Here is an 11,645-nt window from a genome sequence, read left to right as displayed (position 1 = left end):
AAAGATCAGATGGCAGTAAGTGTGTGGGTTGATTTCTGGATTCTCTATTCTATTCCATTGATCAGTGTGTCTGTTTTTATGCCAGTACCATACTGTTTTGGTTATTATAGCTTTGTAGTATAGCTTAAAGTCAGGTAGTGTTATGCCTCCAGCTTTATTTTTTTTGCTCAGCATTGCTTTGGCTATGCATGGTCTTTTACTATTCCATATAAATATCTGGATAGTTCTTTCCATTTCTGAGAAAAATGTCTTTGGAATTTTGATGGAGATTGCATTGAATTTGTATATTACTTTGGGTAGTATGGACATTTTCACTATGTTGATTCTTCCAATCCAAGACATGGGATATCTTTCCATCTTCTTGTATCCTCTCTAATTTCTCTCAGCAGTGGTTTGTAGTTCTCATTATAGAGAATTTTCACCTCCTTGGTTAACTCAATTCCTAAGTATTTTATTTTTTTGGTGGCTATTGTAAATGGGCAGGCTTTCTTGATTTCTCCTTCTGCATGTTCACTATTGGAGAAAATAAATGCTACTGATTTTTGTGTGTTGATTTTGTATCCTGCTACTGTGCTGAAATCATTTATCAATTCCAACAGTTTTTTTGTAGAGGTTTTAGGCTGTTCGATAGATAGGATCATGTCATCTGCAAACAGGGACAGTTTGACTTCATCTTTTCCAATCTGGATGCCCTTTATTTCCTTCTCTTCTCTGATTGCTCTGGCTAGTACTTCCAACACTATGTTGAATAGGAGTGGTGAGAGTGGGCATCCTTGTCTAGTTCCTGTTCTTAAAGGAAAAGCTTTCAGCTTTTCCCCACTCAGGATGATATTGGCAGTGGGTTTGTCGTATATGGCTTTAATTATGTTGAGATACTTTCCCTCTATACCTAACTTATAGAGGGTCTTTGTCATGAATGAGTGCTGAACTTTATCAAATGCTTTTTCAGCATCTGTAGAGATGATCATATGGTCCTTGTGTTTGACTTTATTAATATGGTGTATCACATTTATTGATTTGCGTATGTTGAACCAACCTTGCATCCCTGGGATGAATCCCACTTGATCGTGTTTCCCCAGTTTTTACACATACTCATGTGTGTGTGGTTTTATCCCATGTAAGATCAATGTAACCACCACATTCAAGACACAGACTGATCCATGGCCTCCGGGCGTTATCCTTTGCAACTGTGTCCACACCTCCCACATTCCCAGCTCCAGCTGTGTAATTTTGTCATTTCAGGGATGTTCTATAAAACAGAATCGTATGTAATGTAACTTTTAAAAAATAAATAAATTGGTCTATTGGGATATTATTCTTTACATGTTAGCTATGACTTTTTTTTTTTTTGTCTTTTTCGTGACCGGCACTCAGCCAGTGAGTGCACTGGCCACTCCCATATAGGATCCGAACCCGCGGTGGGAGCGTAGCTATGCTCCCAGCGCCGCTCTCTCCCGAGTGCACCACAGGCTCGGCCCAGCTATGAGTTTTTAAATTGACACTTTCATTGAGATAATTGTAGATTCACATGCAGCCATAAGAAATCATTCAGAGAGACCCTCACAGTTTCCCCCAATGGTGACAGTGTGAAAAACTCTAGCGTAACATCACAGCAGGATACGGACTATGATACAACCCACTGATCTCCCTCAGAGTTCCTCAGTTCTACTTTCACTTGTGTGTGTTTGTGTGTATTACGTACAATAGAATCACCCGTGTTAGTTTGTGTATCTACCACCACAATTAAGATACTAAGTATGTCACTTTCTGAGACTGGCTTTTTTCCACTTGGCATAATACCCTGGAGATCCACCTATGTTGTTGGGTGTGTCTGTTACCCGGCCAAGGTCCAGCTGCCTGCCCCCAGGCAAAAGTAAACAACCCAAAAGTCACATGCTGGTGAAAATGGAAGTCAGCTTTTATTCAGGAACACCAGTGACCTGAGGAGAGATGTTGGGCTGACCCATCTCTCTGGTAAACATGAAGGAGAATCTCCAGACTAAAGCCATCTCCAAGATGCAGATTTAGTGAGGTGTTTTTAAAGAGAGGCTGAGGGAATGGAACATGGGAAATGAAAAACAGGAGGAAGGGGGAAATGAGCTGTGGGGGCTTCCGTGCAAAGAGCCAGCTGCAAGGTCCTGCCAAGACTCCGTCTGGTTTCTGTTCCCATCCTTGCTGTTTTCTCAGGGTCCTGCTGGAGGGTGGAGTCAGCACAGCTTTACTGACATCTTCCTTGGTTTCCCGGGGTCTGGGTAGTACGTGCATGTCTGCAGTTCCAGTCTGGCTGGAAAACAACTTTACATTCATGTGAATAATGTCATCTTGCCCCATAAACCAGGTTCAAAATATCAAATAAGCATGAAAAGAGAGAACTCAGAGAAATGCATGCTAAGAAAAACTGTCTTTTTAAAATTTGCCTACAGCCCCTGCAGTTTTAGATCCCAATACAGCTTCAGCCCTGCTCACGCCAACATACCAATAGTTCATTTCTTTTCGTCACCGAGTTTATTATGTGGATATGGCACAGTTCGTTTAACCATTCATCCGTTGAAGGACATTTGGGGTTGTTTCCAGTTGGGGCTACTATGCATAAGAGCTGCTCTGAACACTCGTGTATGAGTATTTTTGTGTATATAAGTTTTCATTTCTCTGGGATAAATTCCCAGGAGTGAGATTAATGGATGGAAGGTCAGTTTATAGGCTTTTCTGGGGAATAATTGTGGGATCTCCTGATAATCAACATTAAGTTGTTTCAAGTGTGGTTGGTGTTGTCCATGTAACTAGTAAGGTACAGAGGTGGTGAAAATTGTTCACACTGTATTCTAAGAGAAAAATTTAGCAATCTAAGATCATGGTTTGGGAAGATAAGTAAAAGAATTCTCCCAGCTCAGATGTATTATAAAGAGGAAGGACTGCAGACATCTTTTATTTTTGGCCATGTTTTTCCTAAGTGTTGGGGAAAACACACTTCCTTGACCACCAAAGCTTTGAAGCACCAAGCAAATAACTGAATTTAATGTATCCAGTTGGCATTCTCACTGGGGATTTCCAAGTCTTCATGAGACTCTTGAAAATCTTCATCTCCAATGATTTAATCGTATTAATAAGATCACTAATCATTTTCTTCAACTTCGTTATAGTTTTTGTCCCTTGTCAGCACATAGTAAAACATGATTATTCAAGCCTTTTGATTCTTCGTGCTATCTTAATGCTTAATGGCATGTGACAGTTGAGCAGAAAAAGGTTTTCTTCATGATAAGTGATCTTTATTATGTTAAATGATCATATAATACAAATTGCAAATAAAAAAGATATTTATTTTACATAATCATGTAAGTCTTGTGCCTAAAATTGTACATTTCGAAGACCCTGAAGACGTGTTGGCATCCATATATAGAAGCTGGTGAAGCGTTACTGTACCCTGCCTGGTTTTTAAAAATTGTATTTCCTGGATGGTCCTGACACATCCCAACCATTCCTACATAACTTAGTAGTATCCTATCTGTAACGGTCGATTAGGGGTCCTTGACGGATGAAATAAAAGACCAATGGAAATTTCCAATAAATACCACAGTGAAAAAAATACCCAAGCCTCATGTTCTTTGTATCTTAGTACCCCAAGCAAAGATCTTTGTACCGTAGTTGGTCATCTCTTTGGCAGGTTGGATATTGATTTTTAATTCTTTAGAAACTGAGAGCTGAAATGTGTTACTAGATTTTCAATTATACACACATTATAAGCATCAGTAAAAATATATAGTTGAAACAAACTGTATCTAAATATCCAGCCCATCCACTTAGGCTAAGAAGAGGAAAGGCCTGATGCATTGATCACTGCCATGACGGGCAGTCTCCGGCACTGGCCAGGTGACCTTCTCAGCGACGGCTGACGTAGTCGTCTCACGAGATGATGACAGGTTTCTCAGTAACGGGGTAGAATCCATTGCCAGCAAAATATTATCATTACTAATTATTATCTTAATGAATCTGGAATTTCATGTTTGTGGAATGGGTTTCTTCTCTTTGTATTTGGGTCAGCGTGAGTACTTTTGGGGAAATTGTGAATTTCAAGAGGCTGCTAGCCCCCTGCTCAGGCCACAGAATTTTTTTAAGGAAAAGAGTAACATTGGTGTAGACTGTCCACACTGAGCTGAGATTCTCAGGCTCCTGATTAAGAACGTTCCACAGAGATTTGTCAGAATGTTCCCAAAATAACCAGCACGTTAATGTAGCACCAAATAGTACAGAGACTTTTTTTTTTTAAACCAGAGACCTATTCTTTTTTCCTTTTTATTTTAAAAGGTAACAACAAAAAGTTAAACTACTTTCCTGGCTCCTAACCGACTGTCATCCTGGCTCCCACGCCCCAGCGTTCCCACCCTGGCCATAATTAACTGTCCCCGCCCCACACCTGCCTTCAGGTGGACTCAAAGCTTAAGTGTTTTAACTGATTATTCACCAGCCAAAGTCAGACTTCTGACTCTGTGAGGCTCACCTTTGGTCTGCAAATTGCTCTGAGAACTTCTGTTTGGTGGACGGCTCCAGTGACTCACCTCTGAGCCCTGTGTCTTTTCCCTTAACTCGGGACAAAATCAAGTTTATAGCCCTAGGCTGCAATGTGAGAACCACTACTTTAAGCCAAAAGCAGAAACATGGCTAAACTACCCCAGACATGATTTACGTTATTATTAATGAAGCAAGAGGAAGAAGTTCACAGCTTCACACCATCACCTAACAGTGGTTCCTGTGCAAAAGCATCCTGTGTTGGGTAATTGGTGGTGTCTCCTCTCAGTCTGTGCGCTGGTGAAGATTGAGACGCACTGATTATCGCCTTACGTCCTCCCCCAGCCCCTCCATCCACATTTTCTCCAGGTGCTCTTTCCTCTCGCTGGCTCTCCTCTGAACCTTCAGGGAATTCAAATATTGATTCTAAGCCCTAAAGTATCATTTTGCTTGATATCTGATGAGGGTTGCACGTGTGACTGGAGTCTGCTGCCTTAAAAACTTCAAATCATTTTACTCCAATTACACATGACAAGTACCTAGAGATGTTGTAGAATGTTTTGACTGTTGTTCTGTCTTTGGCAATAAAGTCTGCAGAACATCACTGAGATGGTGACCTTTGTGAGAAACGCCCTCACCCATCCAAGGCCAAAGGATGGACATGGAGACACAAGGTACAATGAAGTGAGACTTTAATTACGTTCTTACAAGGTTCAGGTGTCTGACGGGCAGGCACACAGAAAAGGGCTGTAGCAAGCAATTTGCTTCCTAGTGAGCAAGTCCCTGCCCCCACCTCCTCATTGGCTGAGTACTATGGGGTGCACAATCTTCCGGATGACATCTACGAGTACCCCAATTTTCTACCCCCTCGTAGGGAATTTCTTTGTCTGAGGGCTCAGGACAAGCCCATGAAAAAGGCCCACCCAAAACCCTGTGAAAGGAGAAATATTAGAAAATGAAGAGAACAATAGAGGGCTATTAATCATTACCATCTCAAGGACAACTCATCCATTTGAAGTAAACAATTAAGGGCTGGTAACCCATTACCATCTCAAGGACAGCTTTATCTATTCAGTGACCCCCCAGGAATGGGCTGGACCAGTCAGACAACTTTTGAGCTGGGCCTGAATTATTTCTGAAAATGAATCACTTAAATTATTTTCTTACACCTTTTAAAAATCCTCACTTTCCTGGAAAAAATGAAACAAAGAAGCATCTGAACCACTTTCCTGTAACTTGAGGAAGGACATCGTAACACGTTCAAACTGTTGCTGTGGCGCGAATCTACTGCAGGTAATACAGGGTAGCACGCTGGCCTCCTGAAAGACCCTGTGCAAGGAATATTGCTTAAAAATACAACACTTTCATGCTTCTTAATAAAAAGTATAATGATAAGGCTAAGGAGAAAATTACCCATTGCTTAGTACAGGTTCTATTTTTCTTTTCGTTTCTTTTTTTTTTTTTTGTGACCGGTAAGGGGATCGCAACCCTTGGCGTGGTGTCGTCCGCACCGCGCTCAGCCAGTGAGCGCACTGGCCATCCCTACATAGGATCCCAACCCGCGGCCTCGTTGCTCCCAGCGTCACACTCTCCTGAGTGAGCCACAGGGTTGGCCCCTATTTTTCTCATGTACATAAATAATATGCTCATTTTTATGGACTCTGAACCCCAGCTCTTGTTCTTGTACAAAACAGCTCTTTATTATGGTGTATTTCTGTGGTTTTATTTTATATTTAAGTATATTTCTCCATATAAACTTTAAACTTAATTTATTTGATGATCAGGTTTTTAGTTTCCTAGGGGAATTTAACATTTTAATCTATCCATCACTGTGTTTACGTCAAATCAGAGTGCATTTTATGATTTTAAATATTAGACTGGGCTCTCAGTATAGGTCCTATGCTGCATATGAGGGTACTTCAAAAAGTTCATGGAAAGATTCTTATTATCTTTTAATTCTATTTACCTATGAACTTTTTGAACTACTCTTGTATTTTTCTCAGGCTTTTCTTGTTCTTTAAAAGAGCATGTTCAGTGCATTAAAATCCTATCATAACTAGATGTGAAGTGAGGCTCTCAGGATTCTGTAGCTCGAATCATACTGTACTGCATGTACCGTCTACATTTCTCTTTCTTTTTAAGTTGCTGTAAATAGAGTTCTCCACTAAACAAAGACTGGAAATATTGTTTACATTAATAATCTTTCTTTCACTTTTAAAATGCCTCACAGAAAGTAATGTTATCTTTCTGAGATAGGGTGACCCCCACTTTCATAACATATGCAATTTGCTTCTGTGAAACTGCTTGCTGTGTGACAAGGTAGATTGATTAAGATTGCTTAGAAAATGTTGTTGTTTGAAAATCTCCCTCAGCTCTTTTGCCCCCTGGTTAGAAGTTAAAAGCTAAATATTAGCCTGCACTTAGAGAAGTTTGAATTTTGTTTGCTGTTCCCCACCCAAGCTGCCCCTGAGTGATTAACTGGCTTGTTTCAGCTTCTGTTATCAGCTTGCACTAGGCCTCCCCAAACCCCCTCCTCATGCCAGGAGGGGATGTGTGTATGTGTGTGACTATATGATAACTATAAGTGTGTGACTATATGATAATTTTAACTGTGTGACTAATGTAAAAATGTGCCTTTTAAAAAAACCCATAAACTTCAAGTTAGGGCTACTCTCTTCCAAGACTTTCTTGGAAGACAGTCGCCAGCTGGCCAATAAAACCCCCCTTTTAAATTCTCAATTGGGTGTTCTGGTTCCTTTTCTGTGCAGCAGCCTCACAACATTTCTCACATCCAAGACAACACCTCCCAGTTGAAGGCACTCTCTTTATAATCTCCTTGTCCAAAGACATGCCTTAGCGTGGGGGCCCCTTAGAATAGCAGGCACCAGCTGAGGGAGCGCTCAAGACACACCCCCGGGAAGATGTCATGGTTTGTCCTTCTTGTCCAGGAACGTTTTTCCAAAAATACTAAGTTTGATCTTGTGAAACAATTGATTCCAGAAGACAATAATTCAATTGCTTTTTTTTTCCTACTAACATGTGAGATATTTTTACAAAATAGTTTTCTGTGGTCAGGTTCAAGTAGGGCTTTGAAATGTGCAGTTTTGGAAGTTTTAGAACCACAGTAAATCAGCACTCTCTTTTGCATATGAAGTCAGAGAATGACTATGTGGATTTGACAATGGATAATTGTTCTGGATAGATTGGCAGATAATTCTGCAATTAATCTTTGCAGTTCAGAAGGTCTGTGATAACGTCTGGTAGAGTTGAGCCAAATTGACAAGACCGAGGTACCAATGCCATCCTGTTATTATTATAAGATGAAATCTCATAGTACAGACAATAATGCTAATGTCAATGGATTCAGAATCCAGGCAAGTGCCTCTGTCAGTAAATTCACAGCCTGGCTTTCCTCCCAGCTGTCACCAAGAAAACACACAGTATATGGACTTGGTAGGAGTTCTCTTTTTAAAATTATATTTCGATTTGAAGTTTGTTTAAAAAAAAAGTTTAGAAACTTTGTTATTTATTGTTAAGACAGAAGAAAAAACAGAAGTTCGGATATTGAAAGTTTCAGAAAGGTTTAGAATTTTTTTTAAAGAATGGCATATTTTTCTATAGTTATTGCTTTAAATTCATTTAAAGGAATAGATTTTAAATATAAAATCTATTTTAGATTTAAAGAATTGATGTTATTTTTGGATGTCTTTTTGGATGTCAATAAATAGCTTCATCCGAGATTCAAAATTCCTCAGCTTCTTTATATTGCTGAAGATCTTTTTCTAGATATAAGGATAAGGAAGGACATTTCACTGAAAATTAAAGGTGCCTTTAAAGGCATCTGTCTTTATATCTTAGCATAACTTTGGGTGACCTATGGGTGACACAAACTTCTTTTGTATTGACAAATTTGGGCCAGTGCCAGATTATGTAAGAAATCAGGGCCACTCTATTGGGTGATGTTGGGCTCTCTAGGTATAATAACAAGGAAAGAATTCGGCACTATTCTTCTAAAGCATTAACTCTTAGGAACCTTCTTAATTTTAACTCTTAGGAACCTTCTTAATTTTATACCACTTCAGCGAGGTAAAGGCCCTTGCTCCACAAACATATAAACCCTTGGGTCCCAGATGTCTCTCTTGACTTAGAATGGGCCAGAAGCTCCTTCATTTCCCCCTTTCTAGATGGGAAGCACGGGTGTGTAGGACAATTTCAGATGAGGCAGGACATGGCTGAGTTCTCATGACCCATCATAAAATTGGCCATTGGACCAGTCATGCTTTCAAAATCTGAAGGCCTGTTGATGGAAAAAGCTTTTCTCACAGACAGTGTCAATAGAAATAAGAAACCATTTTCTTCTATGAAATCACACATACACGCATTAATACGTGCACCTCAAGTTCAAGTTTTCAGCTAGTGTTTCAGAATAGGTTTTTATCTTTGATACTGATTCAGTTTGTCTTTGCAAATGAGTGTTTAACATTGGTAAACTAGAGTACAGATTGAAACATATGAAATATTTGTTTGCTGATTTATTACTGCAATTTTAATCAAATTATTTCTATCTGTGCTCAACTCTGCTTTGTATGCAGGCCTCATTGTTATTTACTTTTATTTTGTGAAAATTTTCAGGGAAAAATGTGAATTACATTCTTTAAAAATCTTTTATTGAACCATACTTTACTGATAAATTTATGTTTAATATTAGAGCACATGTTTGTTAGTATTGCAGCAAATACTTTGCCAGTAAGAGGATTCTGTGGAACCAGGTTAGAATGCTTGGGGAATTAGGGCTTTTGCACTTTTCCTATAAGCATAGATCACTTTTTGGAATTTTTTTATACTTAAATATAAAAAGATATGTCCCTTTATGACTTTATATAGTAGTCTATTCTGAAAAGGGAAAGAGTAAGCCAAATGTTATAATTTGATTAATTAGATGCTATTAAAACTGAGATGTATCCCTAGAGAAAGTGAAGAGTTCACCTTTTAAAAAAACATTTTATATTCTGAATTTCATTGTAATGAAGTTTTTTAATGGTGGTTTTCACTCATTGGCATGTGGCCCATGGTTTGATGTTAGTTAAGCATAGAGAAATGTATGATGGTCGGAACATCTGCTATTTCTCTCAATTCTGACCTCTGACCTATGGCCATTTGCAATCTCTTGCGCCCATCTGCAGCGTGTGGGCACTCCAGCCTGGCTGCATTCTTGAGTGATTGGGGGGAGCCCTTGCCAGCTGTCGTCACCCATTCTGCTTTATCCTTCCCTGTCAATGAAAGGAAGGAAATAAGAGGCCGACATCAGAGCCATGGCACCCACCGGAATATTGCCAAAGAGACAAACATGGAAATACGGGCCCACCATCTCCCAACCAAAAAAAAAAATAATAATAATTCTTGGGCTGTAGGTTAAAATATTTAAAAGTACTGCTTTAAAACATGCCGTAAGTACCTTAGAAATGATTGGGGTTTGCTGCAAACAGGACATATATGAGTCTTTGTATATAAGACAGTTGCATTACTTTTAAAATTGTTGATACTAAATTATGCCTTAATAAATAAAAAATATGATAGTTGCTTGCAGAGGCTTTTGTTTTGTTTTGCTTTGTTTTACAAATTGAAGAATTCAAATCTTGGATTGAAGAAAATCATATCATTTTAGACTTCCTGCTGATTTCTTTTTGGTTAGCCACACCAGCTGTCCATTGTACTACATGGGTGTGTGCCAGCGGGCGTGTGCCATTGTCTGTCTCTGCCCTTCCATTGTTATTTCTGTGGCAACAGGTCAGAGTCAAGGACAGATCAGAAAACAGGTGGACATGTTCTCACTTGTTTATGGGAGCTAAAAATAAATAAATTACAAACAAACGGTGGAGGACGGGGGAGAAGACACAACAATCACACAATGCCTTGAACTTGTTAAGAAAAGTGAACAGATAGGATGTTGATGGGGGAGGGGAGGGAGGGAGGGGGGAAAAGGAATTGGTAAAAGGACACGAAAATCAACTACATTGTATATTGATAAATTAAAAAAAAAAAAAAGAAAAAAGAAAACAGGCAGACAAAAGCAACTGGGGCTGGTTGTAAACCGGGAAACATTTATCTATAAATCTTGGTAGTAAGCCTTAATAATATAGATGTGGTATGTGTTGTATACTTAACTATCGTACAAGTCTTTTTACTATCTTGGAGAAAAATAAACAGGTAGATTTTTATGTAATAGATTCAAAAGAATCTCCAAACAGAGCTTGTAGAATCGTTTCACTTAGGAGGCAGGGCATCTCTCTTTGAACTCAAAGTCTAGGGTGGATCACGCCTCTCAGGGAATTAACATCCGAATCATTGCTACCTCTCTGGGCGCCGGCCTTGTCAATACTTACCCAGTTGGTGAGCTGGTCCTTCGCATGTACACGCACGCGTCTCTTCCCTGTTCTGCAGCCTGTTGAATTGTGCGTGGATTTAGCTAGTTGCAGACAAAAATTATTTCCACAGGAAGTGTATTTATAAAATGTATCTAAAATCATGGAAAAATAAGGTTTTTCTGTTTTATTCATTCACATATTTAAAATGTTTAGTTAATTTGTGTTAATGTTAGTTTGGTTCATTTAGATGTTCACTTTAAATTATTAGTTAATAATAATGTATCTATTTTGGCTCGTTAAGTGTAACAAATGAACCACACTAATACATGACGTTAATAATAGGGGATATTGGGAGGGCTGGAGAAGAACTCTGTGCTTTCTGCCCAACTTTTCTGTAAACCTAAAACTGCTCTAAAAAATAAAGCCTGTTCATTTTTGTCATCAGTACTGTGCTCTAACTGAGCTAACTGGTCAGCACAATTCTTTAAAAGATGTTCAGCTCCCGTGGAGAACTGTCAGCAGTGTCTTTTTAAGTGAAACTTACTTGTCCCTATGATTTAGCATTTCCACTCCTGGGTATGTACCCAAAAGAAATGAGAACACACGTCCACAGAAAGACTTACACAAAAATGTTCACAACAGCTTTATTTATAATAGTGAAAAACTGGAAAAAACCCTGATTTCCATCAGGAGGAGCATGGGTAAACACATGGTGGTGTACACAGACAACGCAATACTCAGATTCCTTGGAAATGCAATGGAACAGTTGAATCTCAA

The sequence above is a fragment of the Cynocephalus volans genome, chromosome 1 (genome assembly GCF_027409185.1).
Source record: "Cynocephalus volans isolate mCynVol1 chromosome 1, mCynVol1.pri, whole genome shotgun sequence".
NCBI classification, from domain to species: Eukaryota; Metazoa; Chordata; class Mammalia; order Dermoptera; family Cynocephalidae; genus Cynocephalus; species Cynocephalus volans.
The sequence above is the reverse complement of the archived record's forward strand: the minus strand, read 5'-3'. Positions refer to the sequence as shown.